The sequence below is a fragment of the Neopsephotus bourkii genome, unplaced genomic scaffold (assembly GCF_033783945.1).
Source record: "Neopsephotus bourkii isolate Nb327-2 ecotype Australia unplaced genomic scaffold, CSIRO-AGI_Nbou_v1 NB_668, whole genome shotgun sequence".
NCBI classification, from domain to species: Eukaryota; Metazoa; Chordata; class Aves; order Psittaciformes; family Psittacidae; genus Neopsephotus; species Neopsephotus bourkii.
The window spans coordinates 2,326,279-2,339,505 of NW_026901167.1; the positions used below are offsets into that span (position 1 = coordinate 2,326,279).

The 13,227-nt window shown below is 46.2% G+C and overlaps 1 protein-coding gene across 8 annotated transcripts in view; it reads right to left on the minus strand.

Annotated features, from left to right (window-relative positions):
- The window catches only part of HTR2C (5-hydroxytryptamine receptor 2C), a 215,952-nt gene that overhangs the window by 58,820 nt on the left and 143,905 nt on the right, over nucleotides 1-13,227 (minus strand). For 6 of the 8 annotated variants that reach the window (XM_061353286.1, XM_061353288.1, XM_061353281.1 and 3 more), the window contains exon 2: nucleotides 8,656-9,024. The exons of 1 other annotated variant lie outside the window; for it this stretch is intronic. The gene's annotated coding sequence lies outside the window, so the exon portion shown is untranslated. Of the gene's footprint in view, nucleotides 1-8,655; nucleotides 9,025-9,593; nucleotides 9,662-13,227 lie in introns of all 8 variants that reach the window. One more of the 8 variants, XM_061353285.1, reaches the window with a different exon arrangement.

The window sequence follows — 13,227 nt, forward strand, 5'->3', positions numbered from 1 at the left end:
TCAACATTTTATCTTGAAAGTTTACAGCATGGCCCACAAACAAAAACCACTGCCATGCCATCGGATGCAATAAAACTGCTTTAACACTGATGGCAATGCTATAGAGAGGAAAGACACAGGGCCAGCACCTGAAGTAAAACCCTTTTGGGGCTGGAATCACAAGGGATTAACTTTCATAGTTTATGTGATGTGAAAAGTTCAGATTAGAACACAATGTTCCTTCTGGCATGGGAAAGTCCTGTTTGATCCTGCTGCGTATAATCTGTGACCACTGTTCTTCATTTCTCCATCACCTCTGTAAATACACACGTACACTACAAAGCTCATTCACCCCATGCCCACCACAGGGAGTCCTTTGGCCAAAACTGCCTCTAGAGCTCCATAGGAACAGCACAGGGACAGAACCCGGGTATGGAGAAGAGCTCTGCTGTAAAGGCAGTGCAAGGCTTTGGCAATCAAAATACATCTTGTACTACAAATTGGCACTTGGCTACATCTTTTAATTAAGCAAAACATCTATAGTAAATAATTAGTATTCCAGGATAAAACTTGCTTGTTCTATTTAAAGCAACATCAAAAAAGAACAAATCAAGGCCTAACCAAAAATGCAGTGCATTTTCTATGCAGGAGAATAAAGTTTCTTGCTCAATAGCATAGAATACTACTAAACCAGAAGAGGTGCATTCAAAAGACATCTATGTAGGCAGAAGTTGCATCATCCACAGTTAAAACAGCTACGAGTTATATGGTATGTGAACTATTACGTTCATGGCAGCAGCATACTACTGACTGCCCAAAGAATACGTTTCACCCTCCAGGAAATTCAATAAATAACTGTTCATATAAAACTGTGGTTTATATTTTTCCATGAGAAGCCAGGAGTAGCCAATACCAGTGACACAGTGGTCAATTAAAGAAATCCTCCAGTAAGCCATAGAAATCCTCCAATCCTTCCTCAGAAAATGCCCTGTTAAAACTATTGGACTCATTGTCACCCAGTGCTATGAATGCTAAATTTTAGAGTTGAAAAAGTGATTAAATTAATGAGAGGGAAAAATCCATTCAGGGCTGTTAAACAGAGCTGACTTCGGGAGTCCCTAAGCAGAAACTGCTGGAGCCTGAGGGACTACAGGGCTGTGTGCTTGCCCTTGGCGCAGTGCTAGGCCTGCTGGAGTTAGTGCTGGAAACAAGACACTGTGCCGGATGGACCTTTGGACGGACCCAGCAGAGACATTCTAATGCTAGGAGCCCACAAGAGAAGAAATGGGCGACTCCATTACACTGCTTTAACACACAAACAGCCAGATCTGGTACTTGTATACAGCCTAACGAAGTACAGGGAAAAATGCATGCCTGTTACGTAGGGGTAGAGCTCACCACAGCTGAGAACAGAAGCACTCTTTGGACACTTCAATGACACCTTCTTGCTGCTGCACCCAACTTATGACCCTAAACATCTCACGATCAGAAATCCGGACAGGGTTTTTGGGGGTGCGTGGGGTGATTTTGTTGTCTCAAAGAAACTAAATAAGCTGACTGAAGCCAAACCAAATCAGAACCCCAAATCTGTCATTCCTCTCCCTCCCCAGGGCCAAATAATTTGGTCTCCTGACAAGAGGAAAAAGTCCAAATTCTCCACCTGAATGTAACAAATGATGCTTGGAGACCACAAGATGAAGCTCATGCAGTGTTGTGACCAGTGCCCTGGGGAACCACTCATTCTGTTCCCTGCTTGGTTCAACTCCCTCACCACAGGCTGGAAGCTGGAGAACAATCCATCCTGCTGGGTGTGATATTTTTCACTGCTCTACAGTTCAACTCCTTGGAAGCTTATCTTCCCCACTGCCTACTGCTTTAGTGACCTTGGAAAACGTAGATAGAGATTAGAGTAGCAGAATACTAAAAGGATTATTGCTTTTATTATCCTACTATTGGGAAGCTGATTAAAAGCACATATCCATCCACAAACTACCCTGGGCATTAGCACTCTCAGCTGTCTCCTTACAAAAGGTCACCGGGCAGGATATTAAATGCAACTCTAAGTATTGAGCACTCTCCCATTCCAGCACAGATGTCCTCATGGCAAAGGTCACAGGGAGCTGTCTGCCCCTAGCCCAGGAGTCCTTTTTTCCTTCTTAGCAAACACAACCACAGCAACTTGGATTTTGACACGAAAACCTCGTTTTCCCAAGAGCTAAAGAACGGTGGTGGGTGATGGAGAGCTGTGTAAGTTCAGCCAGATCTCTGGTTTGTGACTGTCCCTGTGAGCCACTCCACCAAGCCACAGTGAAGACACCGGCTCAGTGCCCGAAACACTCTCCTGCTGTGTGGCCATACAATCGTGCAAGAGCCACCGGCGATATCACCTCATGCTTTCACAATGGTGAAAGCTAAGGACATCCTGCAAGGTCTGAAGACAGAGCCTTTAGTACGTGCCCATAACTGAGCAGGCTGTTTTCTAGTGTCATGATTCATGTAGCTACCAGCTGCTTTGGCATGAGACAGAATCTCCTCATGTCTCCTCCTATCATGTGGCAATGGCAAGGCATGGAACCTGATACATTCAATACAGAATAGAATCATAGAATCAGCCAGGTAGGAAAGAGTTTGAAGTTCATCAAGTCCAACCATTGCCAAGGCCACCCCTAACCCATGGCACTGAGGCCTCGTCTCCACGCTGTGTGAACACTTGCAGGGACGGTGCCTGCAGCCCTGCCCTGGGCAGACTGTTCCAATGCCTGAGCATCCTTTAGGTGGATAAATTCTTCCCAATATCCAGACTAAACCTCCCTTAGTGCAGCTTGAGGCAGTTTTTTTTCTTGTCCTATCTCTTTTTACTTGGGAGAAGTGACAGGACTTCTCCTCCTCACTCCATCCTCCTCTATCCAGATGCATGAGTTAATCTGCAGTATAAAATAAGCTAAGATTATAGAAGAAGCTAAGATTATAAAAAAAGATAAGTATAAAAAGAAGCTAAAGATTCCCACAAACCCAGCAAGAGGTCAGACAGGGAGAATCCGCTCCCAGTCTGCCTTGCCTGTATAAAGTACCAGTTACAAAATCAGGGCGTGCAAGAATGAGTTGCAGTGCTCATCTCTCTAAGCACCTAATATGGTCACACATCTCCTTTAACGTCCTAGCTTTTACTTCATACCTGCTAGCAATACAGATGTTGGAACACCGGGTATTCAACTGAGGGTAAGAGCAGATTGCCAAATGGATGCAAATAACTCAAGAGGCTGAAGCTATTTTCTCTGCCAGCCTCCACCTCTCCTTGTAATAAATCACTGGTTTATGGAAGAATCCCCAACAAGGTCACAGAGCACCAGGAGTCAACAGCATTGCTGGGAATAAAACCAGGGGAGGGTCAGCTGTTTTCCTGCTGGTATTGGCCCAGAGAAGCAAAGGAGTGCTGCTGGCTGAATCAGTATGCAATGGAGATAGCCCATCTTTCTGCAGTCATCTGTGGGTGTCAGAAGAAGCTAAGAATAAACTAGGAAAAGCCTCTGGAAAGGTGTGATAAGAAATGAGCTGAAAGAAAGATCTCTCAAGATACAGCATGCATACCCTTGCTTTCGCTTAAAACAGACACCCAACCTCTACTAGATGACTGTAGATGATAATCACATACTGCAGCTACAATTACCGATTAACCTATCCAGGAAGTGCTAAAACAAGCAGAAGAAAGTAGATGGTAGGAACAATAGTTACATCCCTGTACATACAGGATACACCAGAGTTGCCAAGCTTAAGAAAACAGGTAGGTGCCCCCTCCTGCTCATTACAGGGAGTTGTGAAGCAAACTGCAGCATTTTAAATCCTGCTTATCCACAAGCTGGATACATTGAGATTTCTTTCTCTCTTTTAAAAGCCTGCCTCAGAAGAACATGCAAGCGTATCCAGCAGAGAAAGCAGGTCAGCACTGACCTCTGTGCAGAAGCAGAGCCGGTCAATAAACAGAAAGAAGCCAATTAGGACATAATTGTGCACTCCTAGTTAAGAAGCTACGAGGCAGAAGAGGAAGGAGAGAAGAACATGACTGTTCAAGTATGACCACTCTTGCCAGCACAGGCTGGGGCAAATCTGCTGCTGTGAATGAGATGCACTTCAGCAAACTGAGGAAGTGATAATCAGACCCTGGCAATTAAAAAAGTAAACGTGGGTTTGTGCCAGCTTCAAGCCTCTTGTTTTCCTTGTTAATAAGAGCAAGAAATCTCCTTGCTCTGAAAACATCTGTAATTCTGTAAACTCCTGAAAGTTGGTGAAAGACGGGATTTCTGATGATCTCCTGAATTAATGGGGAGGCTTTGGGGCAGTCCAACAGGGAAATCAGTACTTAAACTGTAACACACAGGTCAGGATTCACAAAGAACTGTTCATTCTTCCAAGACATGCGATGCCTGCTTCAGGATAAACTGAGGAGTCCTGTCCTTGGTCCCACTTCCTCTGAGCACAATGGAATCACACAGATCCAAAACCTGATAGAACAAGATTGGAAGCAAGCCCTGCTAATAAAGGGTCGAATGAAATCCAATGAAAAGTTGACCTTCACTTTGTTGCATCTAAATTTTTGCAAAAGGAAATAATCTTAATGCCTTTCAAAGGACAACACAACATGGGATCCAACCCACTTGTGCCTTTTTACACTGCCCCCAAACCCTGAATATACCCATATATTCAAGTATCTAATACCAGCGAGAATCAAGAGCAGCAGAAGCCAAATCTGGATGGAAATGTCTCTTCTGGAAGTCACTGATGCTGACTTCTTGCAATATTAGCAAAGCACCCAGCAAAGCAGAAGAAGCTTTTCATTAAATGCAGCAGGAAAGAGTTTCAATGAAATTTATTTCCAGGGTTAAAAGCGCCCCAAACAAGCAAAGGGCTGCTCAGCATAAGAAGCAATGCTCTTGTTACGGAGCAGAAAGGCTCCTCACGTTCCCTCTCCCCAAAGAAATAAAGCTCTGTAAACGCTGAGCACTTTAATAACCTGCACCCTCCTGGTGCTCTGACTGGCTTGGCCTCGCTGTCAGTAGGGAGCTGGAACAGAGGAAGGGTGCAAAACCAACCTGGAACTGAGCAGCCCATTCATAGCACCCACTGCTACTGGGACTGAGAATAACCACTGGTAAATATTTAGCTCATGGCTTCCACAGTGGACAAGCAAGAGCCACCCTGCAGCTCACACACTCTTCAAAACACAGGAGAGCGGCTTGGAACGGGATGAGCTTGAAGGTCCCTTCCAACACAAACCATTCCATGAGTTTATGATTCTAAGACATGGGAGAACAAGGGGGTCTGGCTGCATGTTTCCGGAGGCATTTACTGAGACAGGTACAAGTCAGAAGGATGTGATTTCTTTAGCAATGTGCTTATCACACTGAGGACCTGCTTTTGGCAAAGAAGAGCACTGCAAAGATTCCCTGAAGATGTAAACCTGGACACTTCATGATTTGAAAACAGGGCCTGTACTTCCTTTGTTCTGCTCTACCCTCATAATGCAGCTGGTTCTATGTAACTGGTGGTAAAAAAGAAACTGGCAAACCTGTGAGTGTTTCACGGAGAACAAGGGATTAGCATTTCCAGACTGCTTCTCTTCCCTAGAAACATCAGTTTCCTACCATCATTGCTTGGCAGAAAACACAAACCTTCATATACTGAAGCAAGTAATGATGGCTCAACAATACATGGGAGCCTGAGAGTAGGAAGGGAACAGATAAGGACCCTCAGATCAATCTTGCAAGCATCAGAAATGGCTTCTGTAGGCAAAGAAGCAACAGATACTACGTTTTAATGGGTTTTCCCTTGCACTAATCCATACTGTTGCCTGGAAAACTCCCACTGTTTTCCCTTGGGTTTAATAAATGACTCGCATACCAGCTAGAAGCCTTCAGAAGCACTTCACTGAAGAGCAAGGACTGGACTCATGGACAGAGTTTTAACACTTACAGAAAAAAGAGGCCTCATTCTTTCTAGCCATCATGTTCTAAGGAAGTCACTGCCCTGCACAGTTCAGCCTAGTTGCACAACCTGCTTAGCCTTGGCCTCAGAGCAAACCAGGAGCAGGACATGGGCTGGTTTATGATGGCTATGTTTCGAATTCAAGGAAATTAATGTTTCCCCCTGAAAAATTCTCACCCTACATCTGTATTTGAATTCACAAATGGTTCCTGACAGAAACAACATGTTGATTAAGTCATCAAACAGAGCGCTCTCTGGCACCGGTAGGAGCGAGGCAGCAGCTGTTTCTAAGAGCAATTGTACATCAAGTGAAAATCTGGCAAGCTCCCAGTTACCATGCAGTTACCTGACCAGGTGATCCTTTTCAGCAGCAAGAAATGTGGAGTCAGCAGGACTTTTTCTACCCGAAGTAGCCAGAAGGAAAGGAACCTCTGCTGTTCTATTCATTATTTAATATACTTGATGCAACCCTTATGTTGACAGTCTGCAGCTACACTGAGAAACATAAGTGATCCAAAACCTCCAAGGACCTTAATCGTTACAGAACACGCAGGAGGAACTTGTTGACAACAGCAGCAGTAATTTCAATCTGCTAGCACTTTCAGAGACAAATAGCTCTGTATAAAACCCAGCTAGAGGAGGCTTCCCCTCCTCCTGGTCTCTGAACACTGGCACTGGGACATCCTACCCAGCGCTCACTGGGTGATGGCAGTGGGTAAGTACTGTAGATGATCCCATGGAGCGCACTGGTAGGAATGGGGGCCTTTTCTCTCCTGAAAGAAGTGTGAAGCAATCCTACAGCAACCATCACAGGCAGAAATGCTCCCCCAGAGGCAGCACATGTGTTTATTTACAGTGTTTTTCCTGCTAGACAGTAACCATGGATCTTGCATGGCAATAGTTACTCTCTCCGAAGTGATGAAGCTTCACCGCAAAATCTACAGCAATAATGTACCGTCACGGCTTTTCGTTTTTGTTTCTCCACCAGGAAGTTATTGTCTCACAAACTTCTAGGCAAATGCTAACAAATCATTCCCACCCCTGCCAGGAAAGGCAAACCAAATGTCTTCCTTGAGCAGAACCCGCACAGAAGCCTCTGCATCCTCTTTAATGCCGTTCCCGGAATAAACCTATTTTTGAAGTTTGTTCTTTTATGGACTTGTCCAAATACTGGGAATTCCTCAAACACCGACATAAGAGTTTGCCCTTTGAAACACTCACTGGTTACCTCTGCTGCCGACACCAGCACCCATCACTGGCTCTTGTCCTATCTTTTCTTGAGGAGTCTCTCTCAAAGCAAACTCTGGCCACTTGGATCTGCTGCTGCCGAAACCCCCATGGAATCAAGGGTTTGTTGACAAAACTAGCACCCACACAGAGCAAAACCCATTCCTTCTCCACCTGCATCAGAGGAGGTGCTGCAGCAGCCTGCAGCTTCACACACAGAGACGGGAGGGCAACGCAGCGATGTCCTCCTCACTTCCCAATGGTTTTAGCTGCATCAGTCTACAGGGAAATGCTCATCAAATTATCTGTGCTCAATGTCCAGCTCTGCAGTGTCAGTCCCAAATCACAGCATTTCTAATGCAGGGTCACGGAAGAGGATGCAACCCCAGCTCAGTCCTGCAGTTGCAGGGTAGAAGAAATGTTGGCAATAATGGAAAAGCATCATCAGTATTACTGTGATGAAATGTTTGTACTTACTGCACTGGCAATTCTTCCAAATGGGTTGGCTTAGAGACAAATCTCTTGCACTGATTACTAAATTATTTTCTTTACAAAGGTCTAACAGGCTCTGTTTTCCAGATGAATGGCCTGAAGCCACTTGTTTCAGAGTTTCAGTCCCCTGAGATTCACCTTGGGCAGTAAAGAAATGAGACAGACAAACACTAAAATGTTCTCTGTGTGAACCAGCAGTGGCTTGGCTGATGAGAACACTTTAGGTAAAGTACCTTCCAATTTAAAGTAAAGACAGAGATGAAGTGTGGCAAGGTACAAGACACAAGAAGTCAGAAGCAGCGTTTGCTAACAAAGCATTTTAAACCAAGTAAACCCTCCTAAAAAAACCTTGGCTTCACCGTATCTCACTTCATCTCCTCTGGGAGAGCTGCCTTGCCAGGCAAGCTCAGGGCAGTGGGCTGGCATTCCCACCTTCCCAATCCAGTCAGCCCAGCTACAGCCAGACTCCTGGGCTGTCCTCTCCCCACTGCCTGCCCCAGGGAGCAGCATCCTTCGTATCCAAACAGACAGTAATGCAGTTACTGACAGGCTGAGAGAGCTGGGCTGGGGCAGCCTGGAGAAGAGAAGGCTCCTGAAGGGGAGACCTTAGAGCAGCTCCAGTGTCTGAAGGGGGCTACAAGGATGCTGGAGAGGGGCTTTTCATCAGGGACTGCAGTGATAGGACAAGGGGTGAAGGGTTCAAACTGAAACAGGGGAGATTTAGGTTGGGTATGAGGCAGAAGCTTTTCCCTGTGAGGTGCTGGCACAGGGTGCCCAGAGAAGCTGTGGCTGCCCCATCCCTGGCAGTGCTCAAGGCCAGGTTGGACACAGGGGCTTGGAGCAACCTGCTCCAGTGGAAGGGGTCCCTGCCCGTGGCAGGCGTTGGAGCTGGAGGAGCTTTGAGGTCCCTCCCAACACAAACCATTTCATGCTGCTATGGTTCTATGACTTGCCCACCATTTATTTATCAACACTTACTTTTCCCTTGGAAGAGGGCACCTTTGCTCAGCAAGGGCAGCTCTTCGCAGCCTCCTGCACATCTGGTGTGTGGTGATGCAGCTGAAGAAGGGAGAGCCCACCAGGGACCAGGGCAAATACCCCACACTCACGCAGTACCAGCTAGACCGGGCAGCATGGCAGGAAACAGCAAAGTTCAGCCCCTCTGGAAGCTGCTCCACAGAGGATTTGAGGCCAGGGTATGGTGATGAGCTAGGACAGTTTGCTCTGCTGTGACTCAGAGTCTTGCTAGCATGCCTTCAGCGGGCTCCTTCCAAAGCACTCTGCTCTTGGGGATGGCACCGAGTTGAACTGCTCACCAGGGAGGAGGCTCAAATATGCCAGGGAGACCTTTGGGGGAAGAGAGAGAAAGGGAGGAATGAAGAACGATGCTCACCCTTGAAACTGGAATCTACCTGTAGCTTCTACACAGCACATTTCCAACAGCCTCAATGAATGAGTTCATCAGGTAAAACCCTATTAATTGAGCGGCTTGATCAGCTGTGGCTTACTCAGAATTTGTGCTGGTTTTAGTATTCTATCACCAAGCATCGTTCTGGGTAATTCCAACCTCACAACACCAAGCAAAAACTGCCCCTAATTAACAGCTTTCATCATACAGACACCAGCAAGAGCTCGCACTACTCTGCCTCACTCTAACCCTAACCCTAACCCTTTACATGGTCATTTAGCCTGGTTTACACCTGAATGTCTTCCCTGGGCTCAGCCAATGCAAGCCCTCCCTGGTTTGAGCTGCTCCCCTGGCACACAACAAACCAGCTCCAGCCAGGAAGTTCTAAGCTGTCACCAAAGTTTTCCAGCAGTCAGACCCCTAAGCATTAACTTTGGTAACTGAAGTATCTGATGAACCAGCAGAAGGGACAAAACAGCATATTTCTATGCAACAGGGAGAACTTTACCTTCTGCAGGCCCTGGTGGACTATCAAAGCCAGTATAACGTGTTGCATGATGCTGCAGCATCCCCAAGCTAGAAAAGTAAGTAATATGAGTCAACCACAAAGGGAAACAAATTCAAAAGGTCATTAAAAAGCCTCACAAAATTAAACAAATACATTAATTGCTTAAAACCTCTATGGAAGAGCAGAGTTGGATTTTACTGTAGTAGTTATGATATGGCTTCAGTAATCAACCCAAAACCTGGCAGGCTTCCACCCCTGCTTATGTTCCCTGGCTACGTTTACAGCATCATCAGACACCCATCTGAAACCTCAGAAAGAAATGAAAAACCAGCCCAAAACAGGAGCAGCACAGAAACAAGAGCATCGTGGAGGCACTGACATCTATCAGCATGGAAAAAAGGGGAGAGTAACTGAATGTACTGATCTCAGCTAAACCACAGACCTACTGTCCTACCAATGTACCAAGTACCAATGCATCAGGGCCCTTGGAAGAGGGGAGAAAGACAAGTGTCAGGCACAAGAAACTTGCCCAGTGTGTTCTTGTAGAAGAGGATGCTGTGGTGGAACAGCCATTGCATGTTCTTGGCTCTGCCTCATTGCCCATTTCTAAGTACCACAAAACCTCTGTCTTTAAAATGTCCTTTTTCCATCAAAGTGCCTCTGAACTAGTAACCCCTTCACCAGTCACCTACAGGTATGACAATGCTGGTCAATGAGAAATGGAACATGCCCTGGCAGTGTGTGCCCACAGCCCAGATCCCCTGTGTGCTGGGGTGCACCCCCAGAGCGTGAGTAGCAGGTCATGGCTGGGGGTTGGAGCTGGAAGAGCTTTAAGGTCCCTTCCAACCCAAACCAGGCTGGGTTCTGTGATTCTCTGACACAGTTTACACTGCAAACAGATCACAAACCCCAGTGAAGAGTTCTCTGTGCTACCAGCTTGAGGCCAAACGCACTCACCTTCAAGAGCATCCCGGCATGCGACAGCTACCCAGATTAGCCCATGAAAACAGACTGCAGCAGCTGCTTTGAGGCTAAGACAAGTGAACCCCCCAAGCCCTCAGCATCAGCACTGCACCATTCCTCCTCTTGTATCGTTTACAAAATGGCCTTTCAGGGATGCAGTTCCCAAAGCCTTGCTGGTGACACACAGCTAGGGGAAACAGAGAATTTACAGTGATTAGAGCAGATCGGATTTATGGACTAAACAAGACAGATGATGCAGCGAAGCAAGGAATGAAATGTAATGAGGCCAAGGAAAAATTAAACACAAGCCATATTCCAGCCTAAACAGCAGTCTAAAAACAGACAGGAAACAGAATCTAAAACAATTCACATAACATTTAGCAGCATTATAGGGGAAAGCCAGAAAAGATCTTGCAACTCTGACAGACTTCATACCACAGAGTGGAAACCAATGGGAGTCCGTAAGGCAAGTTGAGAGGGGCTGTTGACATGTATGAGAGGCTTGAACCCAACCCCGAGGGACTGCACAGGTATCAGGTTATTTGGGCAACGTTAACAGTCATGTTCAATCCTCCTAAAGCCTGCAGGATCCAAACACCTTCAGGGATGTGACAGAAACACAATAGTGAAGGGTTCTCCCAGAATGAAAAGGTGAAGCAGGGAATGAAACCGGCTTTGAGGAGAACAGGAGAGAGGAGCCAAGAGTTTGAACTTGTCCCTGGAAAAGCCTTGGGGTCTGGGAGTCACGGCTGAACCAGGCTGAAGACAATGCGGTGTTAAAGGATACACTGGTTAACCAAAACAAGATTTTAATGCACAGAAGTCCTTTACAGACAGGAGCATCCTTAAACTGTAAAAGCCCGCTGTACATACAGCACTACAACAGATCTCAGCAAACCCAGCAACTCATTAGCTCTGCTCCTGACTAGTTTCTTAATTGGGCCCAGCAGTAAAATCATCATTCAGCTGTGAGCAGTTCTGCTGCTCACCCTCTCATCTATTTTGAAAGCTTAAACAAATTCCATAAATATTTACATTAAATATAATCTGCATTTGCTTAGGGATTTTCATTAAGAATTAAGTTCCCATTCCCCTGAAATGTGTAAATCTTTAAAGCCGGAACAGTAGCAGGATGAAGCCAGGGCATTTCAGATTCTGTACCATTAGGAACACGTTTCTCAGTGTACTGCAGGCCCAGTTTGGTGCTGGAGTTGGGCTGGGGCACAAGAACTCAGAATCAGCTTTACAAAAACCCCCCAAAACTACAAAACAGTTTAAAAACTTCATTTCAAACTGCTGAGACTGAGACACAGACACAGACACAGACACAGGGCTTTACTCCAGGGTTTCTCCACGTCTATTCCTGTTTCAAGCCTGGTTTCTCTAAACCTTCCTTCCGCAGGCAAAACCCTGAGCCTATGACTGTAAGTCCACTGATTTCTCTGGATCTGGTGAAGAAGCCTCACACAGGTGTCTATGGCTGGAGAAAGAAAAGGCCCCTGTGTTGGCTTCACACCATTCTTTTGAAACAAGTCACAGCTCTGTTTCAGGCAAATACTTCTTTGCATGAGGCTCCAATACCTGAATCCTACTCAGGGACTCCCCAGGTAGACCGAAAGGGTAGCCAGGAGACCTGAGAGCATGGCCCCAGCACACCAAACCGGCTCCAAGGATGCCCATTGCAGAGCATCCTCCCCACGCTCTGTGTGAATGAAGGAGGAAGGAATCACAGGATCACAGACTGGTTTGGGTGGGAAGGGACCTTCAAAGCTTATCTAGTTCCAACCCACTGCAATGAGCAGGGACATCTCCAACTGGACCAGGTTGCTCAGAACCACATCCAGCCTGGCCTGCAGTGTCTCCAGGGATGGAACACCCACCACCTCTCTGGGCAACCCGGGCATTTCCAACCCCACCATAACACAGCCAGAGAAAAGGCATCCCATCACAAACACGTCTCAGAAGGAAAACATTACATGCAAGACACTGGACAGCAACAAATGAGCTGTCTGCAGCCCAGGACTGAGAACAAAACCATTACAGAGATTTAATTAGAAAACTAGCTATTAAAGTAGACTGCAGTTGTTTAATAGTAGTTTGTCAGTGAACTAATGTAATTAACTGTTGGACAGAAACGGGGGCAATACAGTGGTTACAGAAAAAGTAACCAGAGAAGAATGAACTGCAAAAGTTATAAATCACAGGCTCAATTGCAAGTCTTGCTCTCTTTTAGCCCACAAACCATTTAAAATGCTCTTCTATTTGTTCTAGTCACTGAAAGTATGAAATATGGAGACTGCAGCCCTGCCCTGGGCAGCCTGTTCCAATCCCTGAGCACCCTCTGGGGCAGGAGTTGTTCCTCAGCTCCATCTAAACCTGCCCTGGTGCAGCTTGAGGTCGGTTCCTCTTGTTCCGTTCCTTGGGAGCAGAGCCCAGCCCCTCCTGGCTCCATCCTCCTCTCAGGTGGATTTTACTAACTAAAAGCACAGGAAAATCATTATTTTACAGAAAACAGCTTTCAATTTTCCTTTGAATGGCTTCATGGCACATAAGAACACAGTAAACAGAGAGCTGCGCATCTCCAGGGGCCCAACTTAAAACCTTGAACTCGTATCCAACCGGACACTCGCTGATCTAGGATGAAAACACCCCAGCACAAAACCCCAGCTCA